The sequence below is a fragment of the Rhipicephalus sanguineus genome, chromosome 2 (assembly GCF_013339695.2).
Source record: "Rhipicephalus sanguineus isolate Rsan-2018 chromosome 2, BIME_Rsan_1.4, whole genome shotgun sequence".
Classification (NCBI taxonomy): Eukaryota; Metazoa; Arthropoda; class Arachnida; order Ixodida; family Ixodidae; genus Rhipicephalus; species Rhipicephalus sanguineus.
In genome coordinates, this window is record NC_051177.1 from 51,701,098 (window position 1) to 51,728,596 (window position 27,499).

The window sequence follows — 27,499 nt, forward strand, 5'->3', positions numbered from 1 at the left end:
TCTACAGTAAACTTCATCAAAATCGGGAATGGTCACCGGGACCTCGTGTTCGATCTTCGCTGGACACCCCCCCCCCCTGATCTTCCTAATTAAGCGGGAGCGTTCACGAACGCTGCTTCGAGATGTCGTGGTGAGAGCTATGTTGTTGTCATCAGAAGTGAGTACATATATCTTTGCAATGTCAGTTATTTGCCCCTGGGACCTCTTTCTTGGACTTCCTGCGCCGCTTTGGCATGCACGTACAGGACGAGTTTCTGCGCATTGCCTGCAGAATGTTCTGGTCGCATTTCCGAGGGAACTTGGCCGCTAAGTCCGGGCACTGCGACTCCTTCATCCATGCCAGGATGGAGAAGTACGATCTTTGGAGAAAGCCAAAAGGGCTTAAATACAGACATACGGCTGCTTGGTATATCTTGGAAGCGTGTGTAGGCGCGCTTCAACAGGGGACAGGGAGATGGCCCGAGTATCAAGTGCATGCCATTCCGAGTACCAAACCTTTCGAGGCGGTACATTATATACAAGCCGGACGCGACTGGAGCGGTGTGGGCAGTGGCGTTAGAAGCTACGTGTTGCTCTGCAGCTGCTGGACAATCGCCAAGGATGCGCTCGCAGAACGAGATTCTCGCATGCCCGCTGGCAGTCGGCTCCACTAAAACACGGGCGTTCCTGGCCACGTAGAGCAAAAACAACAGCGACAGTTTTTAAGTGTGACGCCACGTCGCAGCTGTTCGTTCGGGTTGTTTTCGAAACGAGCGATATTAGGGGCTACTCGTTAGCTTAACCATGTAATTATCGGTGCGTTTCGCCTCGTCGTTGCCTTGGCGCCCTTGAGTGTCATGTTTCAAATGAGCCGGTGGAATCCGCAAAGATGATCACGGGGCTGGCGTGTACGAAACATGTTGCGAGTGCCGCGCTTCTTAGTTTCAGCTGTCTTGCAAGATTAATTCACGAAAGTGAACTGGCATATATGATTAGCTTCCACGGCTCTCGCCGTCTCTGTCTATATATGTCCCTAATCGCTTCAAGTGAGCTGTAAAGGTTATGTTTTTGCCCTTGTCTTGCATGAGAAGAAGGTCACGTGATTTTGTCCAGGCGTTTGTCAATATGGTCTTTGCCGGTAGTTGACGTGTCATTCCCTCTGTAACGTTCTTCATAGAGAGAGAGAGAACTTTATTTTTGTCCTTGCTGGGTCAAGGGAGGCGGGAGACTAGACTATACCAGAGCCCCCCTTCCTCAGGTGGCGGTTAGACCTTGAGTCTTGGCGGCGCCTTCGGCCAGCCGGACTGCCCAGAGTTGATCCTCCGGGCACGCGCTGAGCAGCACAGCCTCCCACTATCCGAACGTGCTTATCTTAAATGTAGTGTTGGTGCTGCGTTCAATGGTGTGTGTCGCTGCGGGACATGCTCAGATGATGTGGTTGAGATTAGCACGAGCAGCGCCTCAAGCTTTGCATTGTGGTGTATAAACGTCTGGGTAGATGCGTGGGTGTGGGGGGATGTCCGTGTCTGTAATAATCGGCATGTTGTCGACTGGTGCTTATTTAGCGACTTGTCACGGGACGGGTACTTCAATCTTGCCCTACGGTATAATGCATAAGAATTTCACCATACGTGACCATTCTGTCTTTCGCGGGGCCGCATCAAGCTAGCACACAATTTGTCTCCTGTTGTCACTTTTCCTTCGTGACAATTTTTCTCGCGTCATTTAGCGCGAAATATTGCTGGGCACACTGGCAGCAGTGCCTTGTTTAATTAATGACGTATCTTAGGATTATCTCGAAGCTCGCAAGAAATCAGACGGAAGCGGCCAACCTGATCTTCATAACGCCTTATGGCATCTTTACCCTATATGTAAAGGAGTAGAAACGGGGTCACACTAATGCCAAAACAGTATTAGCTGGAGAGTTTGCTACTGTGCTACGTGGTAGAGTCCTTGGACAAGATACAGCCGTCAAGACTATGAATTGCTTGCGTTATTCGGTGTACTTCATTTTTTCGTTTAATTAGCATAAGCTGTAGAGCATCGACAAAGATGACATTAGCGCGTAAGTAATGTATTCTTTACTTCGCAGCACTGTATTTATTATACTATCGACATCATATCATGACAAATTTTTCATCCTTCGTCGTGACAGATCCTACGCGATGAGGGATCAAACCGTAACATATCTGCCACCATGAAAGAAAAAAAAAACTGCACAGGAGCTCAGTCGTGGCTGTAGAGCACCTTGCTGCGTGGCATGCAGCGCCTCGGTGCTGTCAAATTGTCTCGAGCGCGTTTTTTTTTTTTTTTCAAACGACCAGTGCGAGCGGCCCGGCCATGACGTAACTGAGTCTCCGTAAAAACTAATCCAAGGTCGGGAACGTAAGCCCATGCGCGCGCATACATATGCAGGACAGCCCCCCTCTGTTGCACCAAGTGACGGCCATCCTCCATCCAATTCGCGAGGCAGTGCAGAAGAGACGTGATGCGCTTAGCAGCGCCCTCTCTCTCTCTCTCTCTCTGTGTGTGAGTGTATGCAGCGGCTCATCTGCCTCGAATGAGGCCACCGCCGCTGCCGAGAGTTGTGTTCAACGACCCCCGAAGACCCCTGCGGCTGTGGCGGAGCGAAGACGGCCGCTTTCATCTGGAACCATTTTCGCTGAAATCGCCTCGGTCCGTTAATGCGTCCGCGGGGTGAAGACGGCACTGGCGACCCCGATTCGTGCCGCACCGTCCACGGCGCTGTGAGACACGAGAAAGAGGGACTGCATTATACTGCACACGCTGCGTGCGCTCGGGAGTTTAAGGAGAGTTATACCTCTCGGACTGTACAAGACGCGTACAGCATGCTCGCGCAAATGCAACCGCGAAGGCGTAATCGTCAGGCGCTCGCGTAAGTGCCTGCCCTTGCTGCTGGAACCTTATGAGACGACGCCGCTTCTTTGTTTGCATTCTTTCGTTTTCAGTGGTTGACAAGGTTGAAGAAGAGGAGAGGAATATAAATGAGTATGCATAATACAGTATAGGCGCATGAAGATCATGTTTAGTTAGAGAGGGTAACAAAAGTGGGGGCAAGACAGCTTATAGAGATATAAGACATGATTTAGCGTATTAGGAGGACATGTGCATCAGCGTACACTGAAGCCCTTGAAGTTTACGTCGATGAAGGTCGCTGCTGCTGTACGTTGTAGATGTAGTTTATTTCGGCTGTGTACCCATCTCTCTCTTTATTTCCCTCATCCGCGCCTTCTTTCTCCGTGCCATAACTGCTTATTGTTGACCTCGCTACCATCATGGATACCATTCCTTTCTCTAGCATAGTGCTACTGATCTACCTTTACCGCTACCGCCTCGCGTATTTTATCAGTTGCTTTTTATTTGACCGTTAGACCCGCTCAGGGGTGAAGCCAGAATTTTATTTCCATAATGCGTAGGTAGGAGAACCTGCCCCCTTTCCCTCCGTTCGTTATGGCAAAGCGCTATGTATAAATACCCATTACAGCGGTTGGCACAGTTCTTTGAACACAATAGCATATCAGTACTGAATATGAACTGTTTCTATAAGACATGCACAGGAATGAAGTTTGACTTCGTCGGCATGCCGTTTTATTAAACCTGTTTTCGTTTATTATATTCTTCCCTCGGGGGTCTTGATTTGGGCAGTTGCTCTCTCCCTCTTTTCTGTGTGTCCTTGTGCTTGTATGTATACAAATCAAATAATAATAATAATAATAATCGAATGTACGACAAAGCATAGATGAAGTCCAACGCTCCGATCCGCACCGAATCATTAGACAAAACAATACTCGAACTTCTTTCCGTCGGAACCTGTGACGCGTAGAGTGCGGTGCTTCGTTTGGCAGCACACAAGCAGGAGCGGTCACTGCCTCGAGAGTAGGAGATCACGACTTTAACCTGGCGTCTGACTGGCACCAGCAGTCGCCTACAAAGTTCAATGGCGCCCCTGCCTTCGGTTCCCGGGCCAGCGTCGTGTGCATAGTCCTCGTTCTCGAGCGACAACTCTCGCAGGAAGAAGTTTCCGCGTCCACCGCGGTTAGGAGGACAGACAGATGGATGCGGCACAGTCAGACAGAGCCGAGCGGATAGACCGCGGCGTCGGTTCGCATGGCGCCAAAGACAACGCACCCATCTGTCTCGAGAGAAAGATCGCCACCGCGACGGTAAGAAATAAAAAGAAAATCCGACGGCCAAACAGTCTCATCGTCCGCATCATCTGCGGTCACGCGCATTCACCGCGACACTCCGGGACAGCTACAGGACGGGCGGACGACGTTCACCCCGCTGCAGCGTCTCGAGCTCACCTCCGTCAGCGTTCACTCGCTCTCTCTCCTGTCTCTCAGCCGCGCGCCGCTCTTTTACGACTTGATGTCCCGTTACTTCCGACTGCGCCTGTTATGTACGTACGTTTATATGTACAAACACGCTTTCCCCCGTATAACCGGCTTTGGAGGGAGGCTGCGTGCGAGCATGGCCCACGCGTCCGTCCGGTGTGACCGCCTGTTGTTGAATCGTGCCTCGAAAAGAGTCAAAGTGAGCAGAGGAGACGAGTTGCTCTGAGGGGCCTTTCCTGCACGCATAGCACTGCTGTCTTCCGCGTGCGGTGCGTCCGGCGCAGATCACGTTACGTGTCGACCTTACACGTGCGTGCGTGCATCGTACTCTGCACATACACGCTACGAAATCGCGCGCGGACGGCCGGGGCGGGCGGGATGCGCGGTGGTTGCGCTGTAGTCACGACGCATATTCGAGTGGCTCTCCGCAAACAGAGCAAGCGAGATACAGATGCGGCGAGTGACCTGTGGCAAGCGAAAGATGATGTTCCGACCCTGGAGCCATCGCTTTGCGCGACCGTGCCCAGCGGGGCGCTTCTTGAGCTGCGCAGCCATTGCTACAAGTGCTCCTCCCCCCCTTCTCCCAACTACACACACGCTCTTGCCTTCCGTCTTCTCTTGTACTGTCTTCTCGGCGGCTTGTGTTTCGTTTTCTTCCACGCGTTCGCGTTCGTTTACATAATGAGCGTGGCGTTTTCCCTGAGGTGAAGAAGAGGACGCGAAGGGGAGCGGGCAGTGAATCTCTTTCGGCGTGACAACTTGGCGTGTGCACGGTGGTACTCACACGCGCGCGCAACCCGGCGAGCTGGACTTGTTTCTCGATATTGCTTTTATTAGGGCTTCGGCAGCTTCTTATACAGTTGCATCGTTCCTGCAAGGCTAACGCTTTCGCGTCATACTCCCCCTTCTCCCAACCTAACCCTCTCCTTTCTGTCACTGAACCTAAGAAACAGCCATTGCAGCCTTTTGTTCAGCCGGACTTAAAGCAACTGCCACGATCTGACGTGAGCGCTAATCCGACAGCGGCGTCGCGAGGTGACGCGTGCTTTTTATAGAATCGTTCAGGCAGTCTGGTGCTCTCCGTTGCGTAAGTACCTTAGACTGTGGCACTCTTAAAGGCGGGTTGAGAGAGACGGAAGTGACTCACTCGTCGTTCAATGAGCACTCAGCGGTTCCGCTGCGGACGAGTGACGTTTAATTTCGTGGTTTCCAACAGCAACCGGCGAGTCTACGAAGCGTTTCCGGCTGTAGTTCTCGGACTGGATGCAAACGCCGAGATCTGAGGAAAGTTTATTTTTATTCGCTTGTATGTAAGGGCGTCGCATCTTTAAAGCGTGCTTGTCCAAAAACACCGATGTCAAGTTTGTGCAATTTTTTGGGCCATCGGCGTAATCAACACAACCACACTCCACATTTGCTGGTTTGCTTGGTCGTGTTGACGAGGGCCATAAGAAGAGTGAAGAAAAAAAAAACAAGCAAAAGAAACGTAACAAAGATTTTTTTTTATAGTGCCACGAGAGGCAGTCATTCATGAACGCATGCGCGCAAACACATAAGCTCAACCAAACACAAACACACATACGAACACACACGCCATCAATCACTATACCTCACGCACAAGCACATCCGATCATCACAACGCGAGTGCGTTTGACACCGCGCACCTCGTAATTCGGCTTGCTAAAACGTGAGCCAGCACAATCTTTGCCATCGGTTAAACGTTTCCCCAGACGTCCACACCAGGCGGCTACGAGCGCGTTCTAACTGGGCAGTGTCGATGGCTTCCGTAACAAATGAGCCGGCGACTGTCCTCGCTGTCCGAGCGAAGAAGGATCGTGCCCCTTCTTCCGTGGGCGACGGAGACGCTAAACGAAGAGAAAGCTAGCGTACACGGCTGCAGTCAGGCCGACGACGAAAGCAAGAAGAATAAACAGAGGAGAGAGCCCGTCACAGAGCACGAAGAGGACGTGCCAGGCAAGCGAGCCGTGAGCTGCTGCGGGCAACACGCGCGTCGAGCTGAAGGAAGTTGACGACGGCCAACTCGGGTCGGCGTTGCAAAGGGGCTTCGTGTCGCACGGGCCATTGCCTCCTGCTGCTGCTGCTGCTGCTGCTGCTTGTAGAGGAGTCAACGGTGGCGCTTCCTTCTTCTGTGCCGCAGCTGTCTCCAAGGGTCACTGCCTTCTTCCACACAACAGTCCTTTGCTGTTGGTGGAGTGTGTCTACAAGAAGCGGCACTCGGCTCCTGCAGAAAAAAGCTATTGAGAGGTGCGGAGGCAAGGAGGGGACGCGGTGCCTTTAACCTCTCGGCGCGGCTTCGAAAAGAAAATAGAGAAGATGAGGGAAAGGTGACTTCCTCGAGTGGAGAAACGCTGTCGTTTTTTGTGCAGGAGTACGAGACGCTATCGTTACCCTAATCTGTATCGCTGGTTGGGAAAACGCTCCTTGGGAGACCTTCAATACCGGTAGCAGCAATAACGGTTAAGAGGGTGCTGAGGCGAGCTCGTTGGTAGGGGGCAAGAACGAAGACAGCGCCCGTCCTCGTTCTTGCCTTCTGTGTATGTGTTTCCTTAAGCGCTGTGTATTCAAATCAATAACAGATTCGCGGCTCATTCTTATCGGCCATTGAATACACCTGAATAAAGCAGTGCTTCTTCAAGAACCTACAGACGTGTAGGCTGAATGACCGGCTTTTCGTTAATCGTGGTCAAAGCGTTCATCATGGTGATTTCCACTTCACTATCTGCCAACAGCGTTTAGTCAAATTCTACAGGTTGCTTTATTTTATGCATTCTTTTTTATTTTGCTAGATTCGTGTTAATATTGATAGATCTCGCGCGCTAAGGAATACTTCGCATTTAATTAAAGCAGGCGAGGAGCAGAAAGCTTGCAATGCCTCCGATCCTGGAGGCAGTTCGAAACCACTTTAGGTGCAGAAAGCTTTCTGGGGAGTGCGGCGCAAGATCCGTACATCGACTGAGCAGCGAAAGATGGTTTTCGCCTTCGAGTCGCCTTAGGCGAATTCATGAGACACTCTGTGCGTATTTTTTTTTTTATTACACCACCTTCAGGTTCTTTCCGGCTGTATGCCGACGCTTCTCCTTGGTCACCTATGTCGAGCCTACGCGGAATCACGTGCACCATTAAGCCACTTATACGATCCGCAGCGCACACTTCCGTATTTCTCGCCAACCTCTAAATGGGGTTTACCAGCAGCGGTTGCCGATATCCACGCTATATCAGTTCCCCTGCTATATAAGTGTACGCGACGAAGCTGCGGGGACGTCTTTGAAGGCGTCGTCCGCGCATGCGCGTTGCCTACTTCCGTGTAATACCTCACGGTACCCACCGAATGCGCAATCCGAGGCAGTCAGTCTCCAGTGGTGGTGGTTAAACGCGGGACGTTGTTCAGACTGCACCGCTTCCGCGCGCGGAACGGTGGTGATACCGTTCCGTATGCTGTATACGTGACGGGTCATCTCTATCCAGTTTGGTTGCGGCGTAACGGTTCTACCCGAACGAACTATCCGATACCTCGTCGTCGATCAGTGGCTCCGCCACGCGAGTCGTCTTCAGATTTTTACCTTTATAATTATTTTTTTGGAGGGAACATCGCCCGCTTTGGCTGTAACGGCTGGACTGGAGTATCGCAGTCGAAGGCGCTAGCAGATAAGTCAGCGCGCGTCGTGCACACTCAGCAGGTAAATGGGTGCGGCATCCGATCGGAGCGTCGCGCCATCGGAATTCGGCAAACAAACAAACAAAAAGAACCGCTCGACCTATCAGTGCGTCGCGCGAGCGTTTTGGAACGAGCGCGCAGCACGCACTGCACGCTTAAGGCTTTTTTCTTTGAAGTTTATCTCTCTCACTTTCTTCTTTTTGCTTCCTGTTTTTTTTTTTTACGTGTGCAGGTTGAATTCTGGAGCGGTTGATAAACAAACCTGTTTGTTTTCCACTGCCACGTTATCTCTCTTTGCATCACATTTTTTTTTGTCTCTTTTTAGAGGAAACAAGACAGAGTGTTGTCGTGGCTAGGCGCAATGGTCCGTACTCCTCTTTTCCACTAGCCTGCAAATCTTTCGAAAACCTCGTCCTTCTCTCTTCTCTTTAACTTCGTGCTCTTTCTTTTATCTCGACAAGCGGCCGCATTTCAAATCGAACCTCTCCGCGATCGGCAGAATTGATACTATGCGGTAAAGTATTTGCACCCTCCAGCAGTTTTTCTTCTTAAAAAAAATTTACTTGCCTTTCTCTGCAGTCACCTCTGTCCCCGCAGGGAACTTCTTTTGCGCGTACCTTTCGCGATCGATCTGTCACAGTGATTATGTTGCAACTGAAGATTTCAGGGTATGGTCCGCAGGACGGTGCGTCGGGGTAGGGCGGTAAGCGTTATAGAAATATGTGCTTACGTAGGGCGCGCGCAGACGGCCCCCGCTTACGTCTATACGAACCACCGACATCCATTCATACAGAGTGTGTCCAGCTTCATTGAGAGTTTGTCCACTCCCGTCTTTCGGGTGTTCGCGCTAACCGCTTGCGGGGTGGTCCGAACGGGACGCTGCACGCCCCAGTCGACATACCTGCGACAATTCCGGCTCCCAAGTTGTTGTTGTTCTTGTTTCATATCTCTCACGGACCTACCATTTTTAAAAAGAGATTGCGCAGATTTCTTTAGTCTTCAAGGGGCAGGTAAGCTGAAATGGGTTTTTGAGTTGTGCGGAACTCGGCTTCAGCGCAAAGAACTCTACCCATGGTGCTGTGTATTGAAGAAAAAATATATATATTACAGCAGCCGTTGATAGTTGAGTATATAGCGGCGGTCATAGACCCCTGGACTGATGAGGAGGCCGGCCGGAAAAAATGCAACAACCGTTTAAAAACGTCCAATCAATCAATCAATCAATCAATCAATCAATCAATCAATCAATCAATCAATCAATCAATCAATCAATCAATCAATCAATCAATCAATCAATCAATCAATCAATCCGCGCACTTACACAAATACGCTCATGCACATAGACATGCGCACAAACAACGAACCGACTGCGAAACAGAGTACTGCATGCGATCTGCGCAGGTGTGCGGTGCACGCACAAAAGTACAGCATTATTATCTCCAAGGCTTTGGACAAAGGCAATAAATGGTGCCTGGGTGTCCTCCCCCTGCCAACACGTACCAGTGCAGTGATTCAGATTACCCGCACTCCAGTCCAGTCCACATCGCTAATTTGCACCTACCATTCCTTATGCTAATATCACGCGTGTGGCCCGGCGCTTTTACGCAGCCGCTCCCTTCTCACCTTATCTCGCAATCGCTACAGTCCGAACGCCGTCTTTGTTTTTCTCTTATCCCTCAGCAGGAATTGCAACTCTTTTCTCGTATCCGCTTCCATACATGGTTCGAATAGGGCGCAACCACCATAAGCTCACGCGCTAGTGTTAACAACGACTCATTAGTATGGACAATATGCGCGAGCGAAAGCTACTGATAGAAAAGAACAACAGCGCGTGCCGAGCGAAAGAAAAGTGGTCGGACCTGTACGTCTTCTTATGGTCGAAGTTGCGAGCAACGCGACACCCAGTATAGGCCCGGTGCATACGTTCCATTGGGAGCAGCCTTGGGGCGACATTCTTTGTCCTCAATCGTTATGGGAAATGCGATCACTTTGGCAATTTGCACATGTTAATATACGTACCTATCTGTCTCTTTTGTCACCGTCAGCGTATGCCTTTTTATATTTGCCTCTGTTTGAGGGGAGAGAAAAAGAGCGCACGTACCCCGCTAGATATGTTCTCCTTTTTGCAAGGACAAGCGAGAAAATACCAAGGCTGCGTGAAGCGAAACGTACGTGCTCGCAATAAAAGGTTGAGCGCTGACATATGGAGATTTCTCGCTACGGCGGTGCGATCTAATTGCATGCATTGTTTTCCTTAAGTCTTTTGTGTGTACTTCTTAATTCGTTGTGTTTCGCTTAACCACTGCGATCTAGGTTCCACAGTGATAGCGAATCGATAAGGCCGAGAGATCGTCCTTAAGGCGAGCTGCATGGTACTCTGCGCTGGAACAGAAGAGAAGGTACGCAAATGAGGTAATGAATGGCGAAGGCACGAAGCTACAGTAAGGTTTACACGCAGCTAATGATACGCCGAGTTTGAAGTTGAAAGGAATTCTTTTTTTCGTCTGCTTATTTCTGTACTTCAGAGGCACAGATTTTTCCTGTTAATTCTCGCAAGTTTTCTCACTCATACTCATGGAGAAGCGATTTAGAGAGAAAACAATGGTTGAGACAGTTCGCGGGCACTACTATAAAAAAAAAAAAGAACACGGCGGGTACTCCGAAGTGCCTTTAGCCTGCTCGGCCGTTTGCCTTTCACTTGGAGGTCCCGGGCACGTGTCCCTACGACTCATCTGCCCATAAAGTCACACCTGAGCGCCCCGTACTACAAAAAGTAGCGTACGCTAACTCGCGGCAGATACGTTTCACGTGAATGAGAGCGACTCACTGCAAAGTCATCACTCGCTTGTGCACGCGTGAACGCGCACATTTTCTCCGCGGCGAATCATTGCAATTAAAAGCAAACACACGTAAATATCCGTGGACTCTTATTAGCGACACTGTCTTGATATTCGCGTCTCGTACAAGGAGCAACGGCCGTCTATAATTATATTGAACAGTAAGCACAGGACACGCAGGTAGTGAGCGGGAATGTATAAACATTTCCCGCTTTCCCACAGTACCGCGTTGTTGTATTTTTTAATTATTATTTTTCTTCGTGCAGCGCCCATTGAGGATGTTTGAAGACTGAGCGGGCGCCAGTGAGAAAACGGGGCGGACAGTGTGTAGAGATATTAGTGGTTCTGAATGAGACGCTATTGTTCATATATATGCGGTAAAAACAAGCTGCGGCCTTACCGTCTATACGCTTTCGTTTTCCGCGTTCGCCGGTTCTTCCGCACTGCGTGATTGTAAACAAAGGCGTCGCGTATACGCAAAGACAAACGCCTGCCGGGAGCATGCGCGCCGTCTCTCGGACCTCGCCTGGCTTCCCCGATTCCACGTATCTCTCGCGGGTGCATATCCCTGAGCGAAAAATAATTACACGCACACGCATCTTATTATCCACGGCCCACTGATCCTGTGCTGCTGCTCCCGGGCAGAGCGCCACTCGCGCAGCCGCCTGTGAGTGAATGAATCTGACGTTGACCGCGTGCACATATAGACGGATGCCCTGGAAATAACGCGGTTTTCGTCGGTTTTTATCATTGTGTATAAAGCTGTTGCATACGTCCTACGGTTGCTGCTGTTGTCACCTCTGCTATTCACAGCACGCCGGGGGCGTAGCCAGAATTTTTTTTCCCGGAGGTCATTTACGTGTGTTTGTGGGTGCGTTTGTATGTGTGCGTGTGTATATACACGCGAAAATCGAAAATTGAATTTATTAATTTTTTTGGGGGGGGGGGGGTTGAGGCCTCCTGTGTACGCTAATTCAGCACGCTAAGCAATAGAGGTAATGGAGAGAGAGAATAAACTTTACTGAAAGAAAACAGTAGGTGGATTGGTTGAAGATGGGATCCGCTTTTGCAAGACCTTCAGAATTTCTTGATGAAAACGTTTTCAACTTACACAGAGAAGACCACAGGTTTTGCTTTCAGCTTCCATTCTGACTGGTATTCCTCGACCCAGCAAGTTTGTTTCCGATTCCATGTGGGATTCACTGAAGTAATGCTTCGGCAAGTATACGTACATTCATATGAACATTGTGGTTTTTTTAACCAAGGAATGCAGCAAGGTGATAAAATAATGGAGAAATAATCATGCTAGCATTAATAATAATAATAATAATAATAATAATAATAATAATAATAATAATAATAATAATAATAATAATAATAATAATAATAATAATAATAATAATTTATTTATTTAACGTGCCCAGAACAACCTTAAGGTCTTTGTGCAGGCGCACGCAAAAGAAAACAAAAACAAAAATAAACAATACAATACAGACAGTTTTCAGAAATAAGAAGAGCAAAAACACGTAGACAAAGAGAAATGAACACGAAAGGGGAGGAGTAATATAAGACAACACGAGAAATATTGACGGGGAATAAAAAATTAGATTGCATATATACAACTATGCGGAAAGACTGAGAAGGGAAGACTTTGTACATTATGTCACACTATGTCAAAACAGTGCAAAGCTCGGATAAAAACAATGATTGTGGACTATGAAAAACGTCAAGATCAAGAAAATTAACATTATAGAGACTTTGTATCCTGTGAACTGTAGAGTGTTGGAAGAAGCAGGCGGGTACATGAAACGGTCTGCTCTCTCTGGTTAACTTACGCGGAATTCGAAAATTAACACAATTGAGAAGTACAGGGCAGGATATGATACCGTGGACTAGCTTGTAAAGAAATAAGAGGTCAGAACGATTTCGTCGGCAGTGAAGTGATGGCAGTGATAATAATTCAGCAGTATTTGAACGAGATCCAGAGTCTTTTTTAGCAAAGCGATGGTTATATATGCTGAGGAATAATAATAATAATAATAATAATAATAATAATAATAATAATAATAATAATAATAATAATAATAATAATAATAATAATAATAATTAATAATAATAATAAATACAGATGGCAACATGACAAAAACGAGTTCGCTGCTGGTATCCTTCACGTATATGTTGTGCGGTTATCTCTCGAAAACGACATTACTGCTCTCGCCTGCTCTCGTTCCATTAACGCGATCGCGAGTTCCAAGTCTCGCGCACCTCCAGTTTCGTGTTCTTGAAGTGTCAGACATCCAGGGTTATAAAATTTCAGTCATCGCTCGAACACAATGATAGGGAGACCAGCCTCCCACCTCCAACGCTATAGCGTACGGGCGAAAGATGCACCTCGTTATAATTAAGCTGCCCTTGGGCACGCATCGACTAATTAATGCGCGCCGAGACACTGTAGTGCACTCACAACTCCGTTTCTCGATCTCGTACAGCGGTATGCGCCTGCTATAGAGCCATAGTAATAATATAGGCGCGAAACTCGTGGGAGAACAAAGCGCGCCGCGCGTTGTTTTGCATGCAAGCCGTCTCCTACGAAGGGTGATGCACGTGGCGCAATTAACGCTTCCCAGAGCACGCCGCCGCTCGACGCAGATGTATTCGCACATCCTTATTGTCCCACCAGGGGCGCTGGTCCCACGCGTGGAGTCATCTTCGAGAGTAGGCGGTGGCGATCTCCCACGTTGCTCGCTGAGGCGTCTTCAGCGGGACGAATGGCTTGTCTCCGTGGTACAGACTATAAATGAACGACATGTATACTGAAAATAGCGCGAGGAACATGGATCGACAAGTGAGCAGGCAGTACCTCAGCGCCATAACTGATAAAACTGAAGGTTTCATTCTGGACACGGTCAAAGTATACATTATTTAATGGACTGAAATAGAACACAAGATAAGATTAACAGAAAAATTTTACATGGCCTGTAACGGCGGGTGCATATAGGTCACTTCTCCTGCTTTGGTACGGTTTGTCTTTTTTTTAATTATTATTATTCTTGTAAACTTATTGTGCTTTTTTTTTTTCATACAATGTTTGTGTACTCACGGGGAAAGCTTAGATTAAGCTTTCTAACTGCGTGTTACGACAGACGGCTAAATGTGCGAAGCCGACCAGTCGTTTGCCTTTGACCTACGGTCTTTACTCGCAAAATACCAGCACTGTTAATTGTCAACTAATGTTCGTTACTTTTGACTGATTATGGCTAACTGTTCACTAATGGTGGCGACTGATGGCTGGAGTCGTGCAGTGTCAGCTAGTTTTGACTAATTTTGGTTAACATCTGCTAGTTTTGGCCAGCGAAGTACCCAATGTAACCGGATGTAAGTAAAGATAATGCTAACGCATTTCTGTGATTGTTCTTGTTACGACACATAGCGACATGTTTTTTTTTTAAAGCAGGATATACATATACAACGCGGCTTGAGCTTGGAGTTGCGGCACCTCCTCGGCCCGTGGCAAAGAAGTGCCTGTGCGATACGCAACACGAAAGACCTCTTGGTGTTTTTGAAGGACTACACACCTGAACGAAACATTATGAGTGACTCTTTTGTGCATATATATGTGTTTGTGACTGTATACGTGTTATACGAGTCATCCCCGGATAAGTTCTGGAGATATCTATCGCCAAAGAAGACCCACGTGTCTGATATTTGTGTTGATGGTATCATGTTGACTGACAAACTCAGAATTGCAAATGCACTGAACGAGTACTTCTGCTCCGTGTTCACGAGTGATGATGGCAAGATACCACGCATATCTGTTCTAGACGCTACTCCGCCCATAAGCTCCCTCGACATAAACGAAGCGGGAGTACTGTCCTTGCTTCTTGGCATTGACGTGAAAAAATCGCCAGGCGTCGATGAAATACCTAATGCTTTCCTCCGGAGATATGCGGAATGGTGCGCCAAATATCTGTGCATTATTTTCAACAAATCACTTTCACGTGCAGAAATACCACACGACTGGAAGCATGCAAAGATTATTCCCATCCCTAAATCAGAAGACCGCTCACTGCTGTCCTCCTACCGCCCTATCTCTCTTCTTTGTACCTCATCGAAACTGATGGGCACATTATATTTAAGCACATTTCAGTCTTTATTGAAAATAATGGCCTCTGCGACACACGACAACACGGCTTCCGTCGCGGAATGTCAACCGTAACGCAACTACTGGAAACCGTACATGAAATTGCGGCAGCACTGGACAGCCAAGGTCAAATTGACATAATATTTTTGGATTTTGAAAAGGCCTTCGACCGTGTATCCCATCAAAAGTTGCTATTAAAACTAAAACCCATTCTCAAAAACGACCAGCTACTTCAATGGATAGAGGCGTATCTGACAAACAGGCGACAAACAGTCGTTGTCGACGACGCAAAGTCGGACTCATCTGATGTGCGGTCTGGAATACCACAGGGATCAGTCTTGGGTCCCCTGTTTTTTCTACTGTTCATTAATGACATAGTGCAACACATACCAGTTAAATTCGGTTGTTTGCAGACGACTGCATACTCTACAATGAAATCCACAGCGAGGCAGATCAGGCTATCCTAAATTCATCTTTATCAGTTATAGCTACTTGGTGCTTAGAATGGCAAATGAGCATTAACCTCAGAAAAACAGTATCGATGACCATAACACGCAAACAGAAGTCGTTACCTTTTGTGTACAGCATTAATGGCCATAACTTATCGTCTGTCACGCAATATAAATACCTCGGTTTAGTGATCACGTCGGACCTTAGGTGGAGTAACCATGTAGCTCACATTAAAAAAAAGGCCATGAAGAAACTTGGATACCTGAGAAGAACCTTGGCTAAATCTACGAGCAATATAAAATTGTTGGCCTACAAGACATTCATAAGACCATTACTAGAATACGCTACTCCTGTCTGGGGCCCTTACACCCAATCAAACGTAAGCGAAATCGAAAACATACAGCGGAAAGCAGTCAGATTTATCTTTAATTCTTACCGTCGTCATACATCCGTCAGTGCTCTTTTACAGGACGCGAACCTCGAAACTCTAGAGGTACGACGCTATCGAGACAGGCTCAAGATGTTATACCTGATTTATCGACAACATGTCAAAATAGATAGGGAATTGTATATTAAACCGTGTAGTAGGCGCCCAACCCGTTCATCTCATTCGTTCAAGTTAATCGAATACTCGTGCCGAACCAACATGTTCAAAAAATCGTTCTTCCCTCGTACAATCCATGAATGGAACGCATTGCCTGAAAATGTATTACAGAGCCCAACCATGTCGTCGTTTATGCACGCTCTCGCTCATCTATGACCGAGATGTTTCCTGTGGCGTCTGTCGCTTTCCAGATGGCGTGCGACATTGAAACAAAAGCCATTACACCCTTCTTATCGTTGTCGAGCAGACTACTGCGTGAACATGCGCTCTTTTGCACATTCTTCTCTTTTTTTCCCCTTGTAGTTATTTTATTTGTCCTAAACTGAAACATTTTTTCACTCTGTGGTCCATGTATTTTCTTACCAGTATTTTCAACTGTATTATCGTGTGTGTTTTACTGGAACCTGTTGTTTCTTGTTTCACATACTGAAAAGATTGTTCAACACTGTTTTTAGTTTTATTTCACAGATTTGTTTGGAATCGTTCTCACAGATTGTTCAACATTTTCTTTTGTGTACAATCCACTCCTGCCTATGGCTTGTAAAACAAGTTGGCAGTATTAAATAAATAAAAATAAAATAAAATATGTGTGTATATGTGATCGTTTTATATACCATAGTTATCAGTCACCCGGCACCTATATACAGTAGCAAGCCAGGTGATAAACCAGGCTGACATCTCCGGGGATACCATTAAAAAATGCTGCCTATCTCTTGGACAAATCGCCACCGATTTTATTCTATTTCGAGCTTAGCTATAGCGTTAGCTGCAAGGCCACGTGTGGAATAAAATTCTGCTCGGGGCGTATAGGCGTCGGTCCGGCCGGCGCTGCTGTGTCACTCGTCGTGCAAGACTCGGCAGGACGTCCGGAGTGTCGTTGCTTGCCGCGCTGCACGGTCGATCCATAAAACATGGGCCGTCACCTCCGCGCGTTCCCCTGCAAAGAACGTAGCGAGAAAAAACGCGCACATATAAACGCGTGTGTAGAAGAAACGTCGCATCGATGGACGCGACCGTTGACGCCCCGCCGATAACCCGAAATCGGTCGCGGCCAGTAACCGCGGATGTAGTACGTGACTCAATGGCGGTGCGCCTCTCCGAGCTATACGGAGCAAGCTTGTACGACACGGAACGGAACCTTTGCCGACGAGAAGGTCGTCCTTCCTTCCTGTTTGGGTGATGACCACGCCGCGAAGCATGTTGTGTCCCGAGCATTGATTCGCCCCGTTTACGCACTATATCGCCTGGTATGTGTCGGGCTGCTTCAGGAAAGACTGCGAGTATGCACCACTGCGCATAGTTTATCAATAAAAGATGGCATTTTTCGGGTGATACGTCGTATGCGTAGGTGCGGCTGACGTCCACGTTTCATATGTGGCAATCTATGAGGCGCGATTTAATTAACATTACCTGGGTAAGTGTTCATCTATATGGCGGTTATGTTCTCATCCTGAAGCCGATCAGTGCCCGAATTCTCCCGCCCATCCCTAGTTTTCACGAAACTCAATATATTTGGAGCAGGGCATCGCTGCTCCAGTGAAAATCTCTCTTTTTTCTTTGAACAGTGCGTTGTCTTGAGCTGCGCAGAAGTGTATGCGTCTCTTCACACTTCACAGTTGCATAAGAGGGTTGAGAATCTTCGCATGCCCTGTTGTAGCAGGATGCCCTGTTGTTGATCAAAGCTAATATGGAGCGCCTGGCCTGTAGCTACTCTCATAACGGGATGGTGCCTTAGGCTATTATTCAATATAGTTTAACGCGCCAACCTACACGCACATACGACTACATACACAAACAGGGGCAACCTCAAAAAGCAAGAAAACACACACGGATATACAGACAGACAGGGGCACTCACAAACAACTCACGCACGTTTCGACTTCTGTCCTAGACCGGCAGCTTGCCGAGAGTAGTGTAATTGCGGTACGTGTTCTGTTTGTCAAGGGGTCAGCGAGCCAAGAAACATGGTCAGGGATATTCTGTTCCAGTTTCCTCCTGTACGAGTTTGACCTTGCCCTGCCCTTCCAAGTCGCCGCGGCTCAGACAGGAAGCCCGTCGACAGCTGTTTGTATGTGTGTGTGTATGCGTGTGTGTGTGTAGACGCGGTGTGCGATATCTCGGTGGGTGAGCAATGGTCTGGCCCTGTCGCGGCTGCCCGCTGTACTTCCTGGGCGACAGAGCAGGTTTCCGAGCGGTATAGTATACCACATCCGGCACATTCTGTGTTGATTAGACTGCACTCGATATTTTACTGGCTGTTTGAAAACGGTTGTTGCCGCTGTCTCCGAACCAGCATCCAAGACCGACACACGGAAACCAAACACCGAAGCTGGCACATCTATATACGTGCAGATCGTTGTTGTTGTTATTATTTTACAAAATAAGCTTTTGCTGAACTTGGGAGCGGGAATTGCAGTTCTGTAGCGTTGCTTGAAGATACACGCACTCAATGACGTAAGATACCATTGACATCGTACATCTTGTTTCAGGTAAACTTCCGCTATCATTCCTCACGAGAGACTTCTTTACGATGCAGGTCACCAATCGGTTCACCGCGTTTGGTTTTTCGCTGCGTTAACTTGAGTTGTGTTGCATAAACGTGGCACACTAGTTAGGTAAGCGTTTCCAACTGACCGGTCCCGCTTTTGGTATTCGCTATGAACCGTTTGTAAAACGAGTGAGCACGCATTTTTTTAAGCTCTACAGAGTTGGTGAACCAGCACCATGAGACATTGTGACAGTGGTTGTCTTTACTATCAATCGAACTGGACACGACGTCTGACCGTACTTAGCTTTATGACGTGCCTAGTCCAAAGCACTAAATGGATACGTAATTTTAATATACGCTTTAAGAAATAGGGTTTACAATAGCGCACACAGAACGCATGTTACATCTATTGGCACATCATGGAAACTTAATGTTGGAACTGTTTCGACACAGCTTTCGCCATCTAAATACTGTTACCATATAGTTGTTTTACTATTTAAACCATAGAGTTTCCTAAAATTAACTAGAGGGGACTCTGGCGCTGCGATCGTTCAGCTACCATGGGAATGATGGGTAGTACACAAATTTGCCTAGTCTTCGTGCTTGCGGCTTCAAACGCACTTGTGGCTTTGTTTGTTGCTGTGTTTTGGCGTTCGTTTCGGATAAAAGAATAGACCGTTGTGAACTTCATGACCAGGTTTGATTTGGTGAGCCTAAAAAAGTTAAAGTGGTGAAGTGGAACTGCAGACTTTTGCTGAACTTCGTTTTGCGACAAAGCGGATGCAGGCGACACGCAGCCAAACGGAGCCGAAAGAACGAAGTTGAGACAAATTTTTGTACTACCCATCATTCCCATGCTGGCTGAAGCGTCATGCGCTGCAGCTCCCATAGACACTAGCGCCAGAGTTCCCTCTAGTAAGTATTGTAGGAAACTCTATGATTTAATCTACTCGTTGATGCAGACATTGTATGTAAATTAGGTCGCCTATCAAGCTACTTTCTTGTCGCTTATCGCTCACTACGAAACTCGCAGTATACCCTAGAACGCAGAAAATTGAACGGCGCATGTCAGTGTAACGGTTCAGAAAAGTACGAAACATTATAGAGGAATATCATGCAGTCTGCCAAGAAAGAAAAGATAAAAAAGCGTTGATTTTCTCTTTTATTACTCATCAGGGGGCCAAATTCACAAAGGTGTTCTCTCGTAAGTGATTTTTGGTCTTTGGTCAGCCAGCAGCTCCATTGATGATATATAACGAATTGAATTGTACAGCGCAAAATACGAGACGGAAGTCGAAGAAGCACACAGGGACAGGGCTGACCCTCAACTGAAGGTTCATTGTCAGTTCTGTTATCACTAATGGTATGCTCAGCTTCGGGATTGGCTATCACCTCTTACGAACAATTACAGTGCACGGCGTCTTTGTGAACCACGTAGTTGTTTCCACAAGGGGGTGGGGGACTAAAACGATGGCGTCACGGCTGCGTAAAGCGCGCTTTGTATCTCCATGTTCTCAGGGGAAGTCTCAAATGCCGAAGATGGATCGGCCATCTTTCTTTTCGACCGGAGGCATTGCGGCAGCGTGACAAACGGACACTACGCGAACGGCTGCAATTAGTGCGTCACGCTTTGCCGGGGAAATCACGCAACTGTTGAATCTCGGCGCTCGCGACTCTCGCACGGCCACCGGTTTCTTTTCTCGCTTAAAAGAAAGAAAGAAAGAAAGAAAGAAAGAAAGAAAGAAAGAAAGAAAGAAAGAAAGAAAGAAAGAAAGAAAGAAAGAAAGAAAGAAAGAAAGAAAGAAAGAAAGAAAGAAAGAAAGAAAGAAAGAAAGAAAGAAAGAAAGAAAGAAAGAAAGAAAGGAAGAGTCGCAGTTTTTCCGACGCCGGCCGGAACCAGTGCTAGCGGGTGGATATGTGAGCGACGAGATCGTGACTGCGAGCTTCTCGCAGCCTCCGCCGTACAGCAAACTAACGGCAAGAAATTCTCGCGCTGATGAGAGGAATATGCGGCGCATGCGCTCGTTCGCCCCGTTAATGCTCTCCCCGCACGCAGTCCTCGTTCTCTCTCGCGGGCAATCGGTGGGAGTGCAAGTTGTACATTATGCGCATATACGAGGCCGAGCGTGGCCGCGCATAAACACACGGCGTGGCGCGACGCTTTCCGCCGTGTTATGTAGACCGCGGCCTGTGCTGCGGGAACCAAAAATATCGGGCTAAACGTGCGTGCGCATCGTCATCCAGCGTTCCCAGTTGTTGCGTGCACAGCGGTTGGAACTTGCAGCTACGACTCGCCTAATCTGGAGAGACAGGGAAAATCCTCCCATTTAAAGGGCCCTGCCTGAGGCTGCTGATAACTAAGCCTCCAGTGAAAAATCATCTGTTCAGTCGATCTGAAGCCAGCGGCTTGTGCACAACGGCGAATGGGAGGGGGACAGAAAGGGGCGCGGTGCACGTGAAGTGACGTTTGAGAATAAATAAATAAATAAATAAATAAATAAATAAATAAATAAATAAATAAATAAATAAATAAATAAATACCTTAGTTGGTACTGGCGGTCTAGTTGGTTGTACGCATCAGTGAAATATGACCCGCACACCAATAAACGACTCATTTGAAGTTCAGCGCCTGTGTTATGTGCATTTCTGTTTGTCTGTCCATGTTTCCTTAAATTTTGTGCTGCTGTTTTCAAGAAAAATAAATAGTATTGCGACGGTAGGATTTGAACTCGGCGCCTCTAGTACCGAAGCCCGTTTCTTTAACCACTACGGTCTAATGTGTTTATTATATGCTAGTTAACGCCACTGTGGATCTTCTTTAAGAAGAGCACGCTTATTCTAATCCAGTCCAGTCAGGACGCTTGGAGCCAATACGTCTTTGGTTCGTACGTCAAGAATTGTTGCAACTGTCATATGTTATTCCGTAGATTGTTGTTCATATGCGACAATTTTTTTATTCGCTGCTACGCAGACGGCTTTTCGCGAGTGAGCGAAAAGTGACCCTATTTATTTTTGGGCGCACTCGATGGTTTGAGCGATTCCGGATGGCCTTTGCAGGCGACGGCATATGCTCCAAACATGAACGCCGTATCATTCTTGATTTTTCGCAATGTAATTGCTTCTCCTCCAGTGTAGGGAGGAAAACCCGAGGCTATACTATTTTTTCTTCTTTCATTTATTCGCATTCGACGCGATCAGTTCTGCTTTTCTGTGCATGCGCAGGAAGCAGAAACTGCGTTAGAAATGCGCTCGTTAGAGCTGGCTTTCCCGCAACAAATGTGCTTATGGGGGAAAGCCCGCTTGTGTATTTTAGTCGCCTTCGCGTCGCAATCAGGTTTAATCAATTACGACACTTGTGGTCGCATATAAAAAAAGAACTCACGGAGCACATTACATGCCGAGTGGACATGCAAAATAAAGCGGAGGTGAATGAATTTTGTCAGCCACATATCAATTCGAACCTCTCGCATATCAAAAGCAATAATATGGTTGTAAGGAAAGTGAACCAAAGACAGCCGTGAGAGAGGAGGACGTTGAGGAAGGCACCGAGTAAGAACCCTAAGCTATGACTGGCGCTTTCCGTCTCAAAGACAGTAAAATCGCGCATCTGTTTACCTGTTTATGATTGCGTAACAAATACTTCGGCTACAGAAAAAAACACGTTTGTCAAGATGCTGCCGAAAGTGTGCACATTAATTGTCATCTCACTAACCTGCTAACTCATCACGACTTGCGCGAAAATCTGTAACCGTGATACGATATAACTAAACGTGATATAACTAACCATGATATATATAACCGTGTTATGATATATAATTCATGGGGCCGGTGGTGCCATTTGATATATTTTCAAATATCTGTGGCGCAAGCGACGCCAGGCAATGGTATGATGGAATCGTTGAATTACTTTTTCGTTCAGTTACCTGCATATTTGTTCTATGTATGTAAGGTCGCTATCACTTTTCTTAATCATTGCAATAGTACGCTCTTTTTTCGTATCTACTACGCATGTACTCATACTTGAGGTAATGATAAAAAAGTCACAGTTTCTCCGCAAGGGCGAAGCAATGAATGCATGCGATAGCAAGAAAAGCGGCCCGTGATGGACGCGCTGCTAGGCTGCAGATATATCTGTCCCCCGGCAGCAACTACCGTGCGAGCAGACAGCGGAAGGGTAAGGTTCTCCCTGCGCAAATATTAGAAGAAGCGAGCGAGCTGGCCGACGACTTTTAAATGCGCCCGTTGCGCTACTCGCGCCATTCGCTGGTAATGAAGAAACGCTTATAAGCGCCTGGCGTCTCTGAGTCCTGCCAGCGGTAAAGGGTGTGTATATAAAGCTCGCCGTTAGCTTCCTGAAGGATCTGCGTTTTGTGGCGTAGTGGTTAGCGCCACGCGCTGCGAAGTGAGAGGTCGCTGGTTCGATTTCGCGCTTTGGAAGCATTTTTCTTAATTATTTTTCTTTGGGACTTATATATATATATATATATATATATATATATATATATATATATATATATATGTATATATATATACTTATACATATACGGTGCATGACGGCGGCGGGAAAAACCAGCCAAGACTCCATATAATTGCTATCGCAATAATATACGTGTCGTATTGTACAATTTCCCTCTTGCAGTCATGGAGTCACTTTAGGACACCGAACTAAATTCTTCCTTTTCTTGTTATTATTATTATTATTATTATTATTATTATTATTATTATTATTATTATTATTATTATTATTATTATTATTATTATCTTCTCTGCTAATTTAGTTACTTGCATAGCATTTCCGGAGGGGGGGGAACCACCACCTGGTACCCGTTAATTTCGCATTTTGTTTGTGCATAGTTAAATACGCACGCACGAACATGCATAAATGAGTGTCACCCCCCCCCCCCCTACCCTTTAGCCCTTTATCTAAAATAAACTTCTGGCTACGTCCGTGCTCAAAGTCAAAGCCCATAAGCTCACCTAGAATGAAAGCACATCCTCTCAAGTTTGGATACCTCTGAATAATTTTAACCGCTATCAGCAGAACGAACACGGCGAGCATGATGAACCAGCCAACGCGTCATAAGCATAAAGCTACGAAGTGTGTTTTTATGAGAGAGTGTCGCAATGTAGTAACTGGCTGAAACGTCTTGACTATGCTTCTGGGTGTCGCCCACATTTTATTGATGAGGAAGAAAAGCGAGGACAATTGAATTACGACGCAGTCTCTCGGCACGCTTGCTTTCCTATACAAGGTTAGGTGCGCGTCGGTAATGTTTCGCAATAGAGATTTTTGTTTGCAAAAGGAAAGCAAACGATTTTTCTTTTTTAGTAGTTGGTGAAAGTTCTTCCCTTGAAACTGCTGTTTATACTCAGATTAGTCATTCCACAGATGCCCGTGGAAATTTACTCCGAACATGTACCGATAACGGAGCTACGTGTTCAAGGAAATAAAGAAGAAAAGGCCACGTGAGGGATGCATAGCTACGCGAAGAACCTTCGGAGAGGCGGCGTCCTTGGTGAAGAATTATTGCGAGCCACGAAAAGGTCACGTGGACGTTCAGCGCATCCCGGTTTTGCGACCGGTTATGAGAGAATCGTTTGGCCAACTCGCTCCTCGCGATCGTTGTTGTTGCTTCTTGCGGGCTCGCTCATGGAAGCGATGTTGACGAGTGTGCGGCCACGTCAGAAGGTCTTCTCGCCGTTAACGATCACAGCGTGGTTGCGTTAGGTCTAGTTACGTAGACGTTCATCGGCGGCGCGGCGCCAAAGTGTCCTTGAAGATTAGCGTTCGATCGCTGATGATAAGACGTGTCCGTAGGAACATCCCGTTGTCACCACACTTTACCTTCTCGCTAGATGGTTTCCATCGGGGAAGAACATCAGAAGCATGTTACTAATAAAAATAGCAATGATAATAATATCTCGGCTTTTACGTGCTACAACTACGCTATGATTATGAGGGACGTCGTTGTGGAGGGCTCCGGAAATTTAGACCACCTGGGGTTCTTTAACGTGCACCTCAATCTAAGTTCACGGGCCTCTAGCATTTTGCCTTTATCGAAATGCGGTCGCCGCGGCCGGGATTCGATCCCGCGACCTTCCGGTCAACAGTCGAGCCCCATAACCACTACACCACATTGGCGGGTGCATGGGAATGATGGGCATAATACATGCATTTGCCTATGCTTCGTTCTTTCGGCTCCGTGTGACTACGTGCGGCGAGCTGCAGCCGCTTTTTCGCAAGACGAAGTTCAGCAAAAGTTCAGCTGTCCCACTTCACAACCTTGACCGTTTTAAGCTGGCCAATACAAATCAGCTCGTGATATCCACAAAGAGTCATTCTCTTATCCGAAACAAAAGCCGAAACAACAATAAACAAGCAAAGTCACAAGAGCATTCGAAGCCGCAAGCACGAAAACTAGGCAAATCCACGTATTACCCATCATTGCCATGGTGGCTGAAGGATCGCAGCGCCCCAGTTCCCTCAAACAAATATCTTAGAGAACTCTACGGCCGTGGGGACATGACCTTGTCACCGTGTAGCCGCACTTACCTTCTCCCTAGCTGATATTTAACGCGGAAACATCAGAAACATGTTCTTGCTCGATCTCCGCTCTCTTTAGCGCGGCATTCAATCGTTTCATTTTTCCCCCAAACTAGAAAAAAGAAAAAAAAAGAATCATTTCCAGTATTTTAACTGCGCATCTACTCATGCTTTCTTAGCGTCAGACAGCAAGTACATCATAAGAATAAATGTGAGGAACTGGGGACAAAGGAAAGACTACACACAACCGAGCGCTCTGTGGTGTGTAGTCTTTCCTTTGTCCCTTGTTTTTGCGCCGCCCGTTTCGCACATGCATAAGTGAGGAACTGGGTCGTTCACTTAAAACGCTTCTTAGAATACGTCATTGTTCTGTTGCGCACGATCGCTCACGCTTAGGGACAAACCTGATTGATATTCATGCGTTCATAGAATTTTAAATTTGGTGTGAAGGCACGCGTACATTCTAACTCTATTTAACAGATATCTGCAGAGCTTCGCCATGCCCACATTTTAGATGAGAAAGCATCTTATGCTCGGGGAAGTGTCCGTTCTGCGGCGTCCGCACCCATACTGCGCATGCGAAAACTCTCCCCCTCTCCTCGCACGCGAGGAGGTGGGGTGGAGGAGGTGGCGTGAGCGCTGCCTCCGCTTCGTTTCTCCTCTCCCGTTTCTCTCTCTCCGCCACAGCTGTGCGCTCGTATGTAAGCGGCCCGCGCTCGCTCCGTTGCACTCTCCTTCGCAACGGCGCTATGGATGCTCGCAAGGCTCAGCGTAAACGGCAACGCCGGCTAGCGAATCTCGAAGCTGCGCGGCTGCGAAAGCGCGCGTTCGGTGTGCTTTCGTCATTCTCTGTCTGTGCAACGGTGTGCGAAACGCCATGAACAACATCAACGTCGGCGCTAGTTGCAGCGGCAGCGCCACCGCCGCCGAGCAGAGGAAGGTTCGGGAAGCCGAACGTAAACGTCAGCGTCGGCAAGCGGTAATTCAAATGCCTCGACAACCACCGTCTCATGAGTCACATAAGAGAAACGAAAACTTGATGCGCACTCCCCGCGATGCTTTCGCATCCCACCATGGTTGCCCATAGGGAGAGGTGATGTGTAATTTCCGTTAGTTCTTTTTTTAACATTGCACTAAGGATCGTCTAAGCTATATATTACTGAGCGCTATACTTTGGTTTCCGCATTCGTGGACAAAGCTGCACATACTTAAATACGTATGAATGTTTATTGACTGACAGCTGAACCGTTCTCGAATCACCACGAAGACAATATATACTGGGCATTAAGCGCGCATATATGTGTTGAAATGTATACAACAAACACCGCATTGCTGAACAAGAGCGTCAGAAAGCACATTAGACAGTTTTATAATAGTGTGCGCAAAGATAGCATTCATTGCAGTAGCCCGCTATTTCCGTCATCTGACGGGGGCCCTCAAGATGATAGCGTACGACGCATGCGCAGTGGCGACAAACGCTAACGCAAAGCTTTGCATACACGATTCTAAAACTCTCTATTGACGCAAGTAGCGTTTCGCGGGAGCCGCTTGACAAGGCAGTTGGGGACGCTGAGATATATTGATCACTCATGATAAGTGTTTTTAGCACAAGCAAAGTGAGACAAGAAAGGATACCGGACGAGGTGCCTGTCTCGCTTGCGCTAAGGAGGTTATCATTAACACGCACGCAGGCGTCAGTTATGGGGTGTGAGGGGAGGGGCAAATGTGTGCTTCGCTTTCCCTCGAACTTGTTTACGGAGGCACGAAGGGGAGAATGGAACCCCTTCCCTCGGTACGCACACACCCGGCAGAAAGCCTCGACATCCTCAATGACCATCTGAATTGGTTCTGAGCGTGTGTAGTACACTGCTGGACGCCACCTTGACTCAGTGAACTTCGAATTTTGATCATGATTATTTACTTTGCGTGCGTCCTCCACTACGCAACTACTCCGCTTTTTTCCGCTTATCTATACGCCACTTTCCCACCGGTAACGCCGCCTGGATCGCCCCCGTCACCCCCACCCCAGGGGAACACACGAAAGCCACGCCTCTGAATACGCTTCAACTAACCCGCCGTCGCATTCTGCCTCTATTTGATCACCACACTGCTTAACTTGCACCAATGTTCCTTGACAAGACGACCTGGTAAGGTTAGTATGCGTAACAGGGAAGTTACAGAATAAATATGGGTCTTACACAAGGGAAAAAAATGGGACTTACGACGTAACCACGATGTTACGTGTCCGGCTAACCAGTAAACGCGTGACCTAGAAAACAATATTTAGCCATGAAGCATAAAGAAATAGCAGGTCGCGCATTCGCCTACAACCCAAATAGCAAGATCGCAGCGTTCTAGACGGAGTTTTCTATGCATTAGCGTATTACGTGTAGTAGTACGTTTATTTCACCGTTTAATTAGGGGC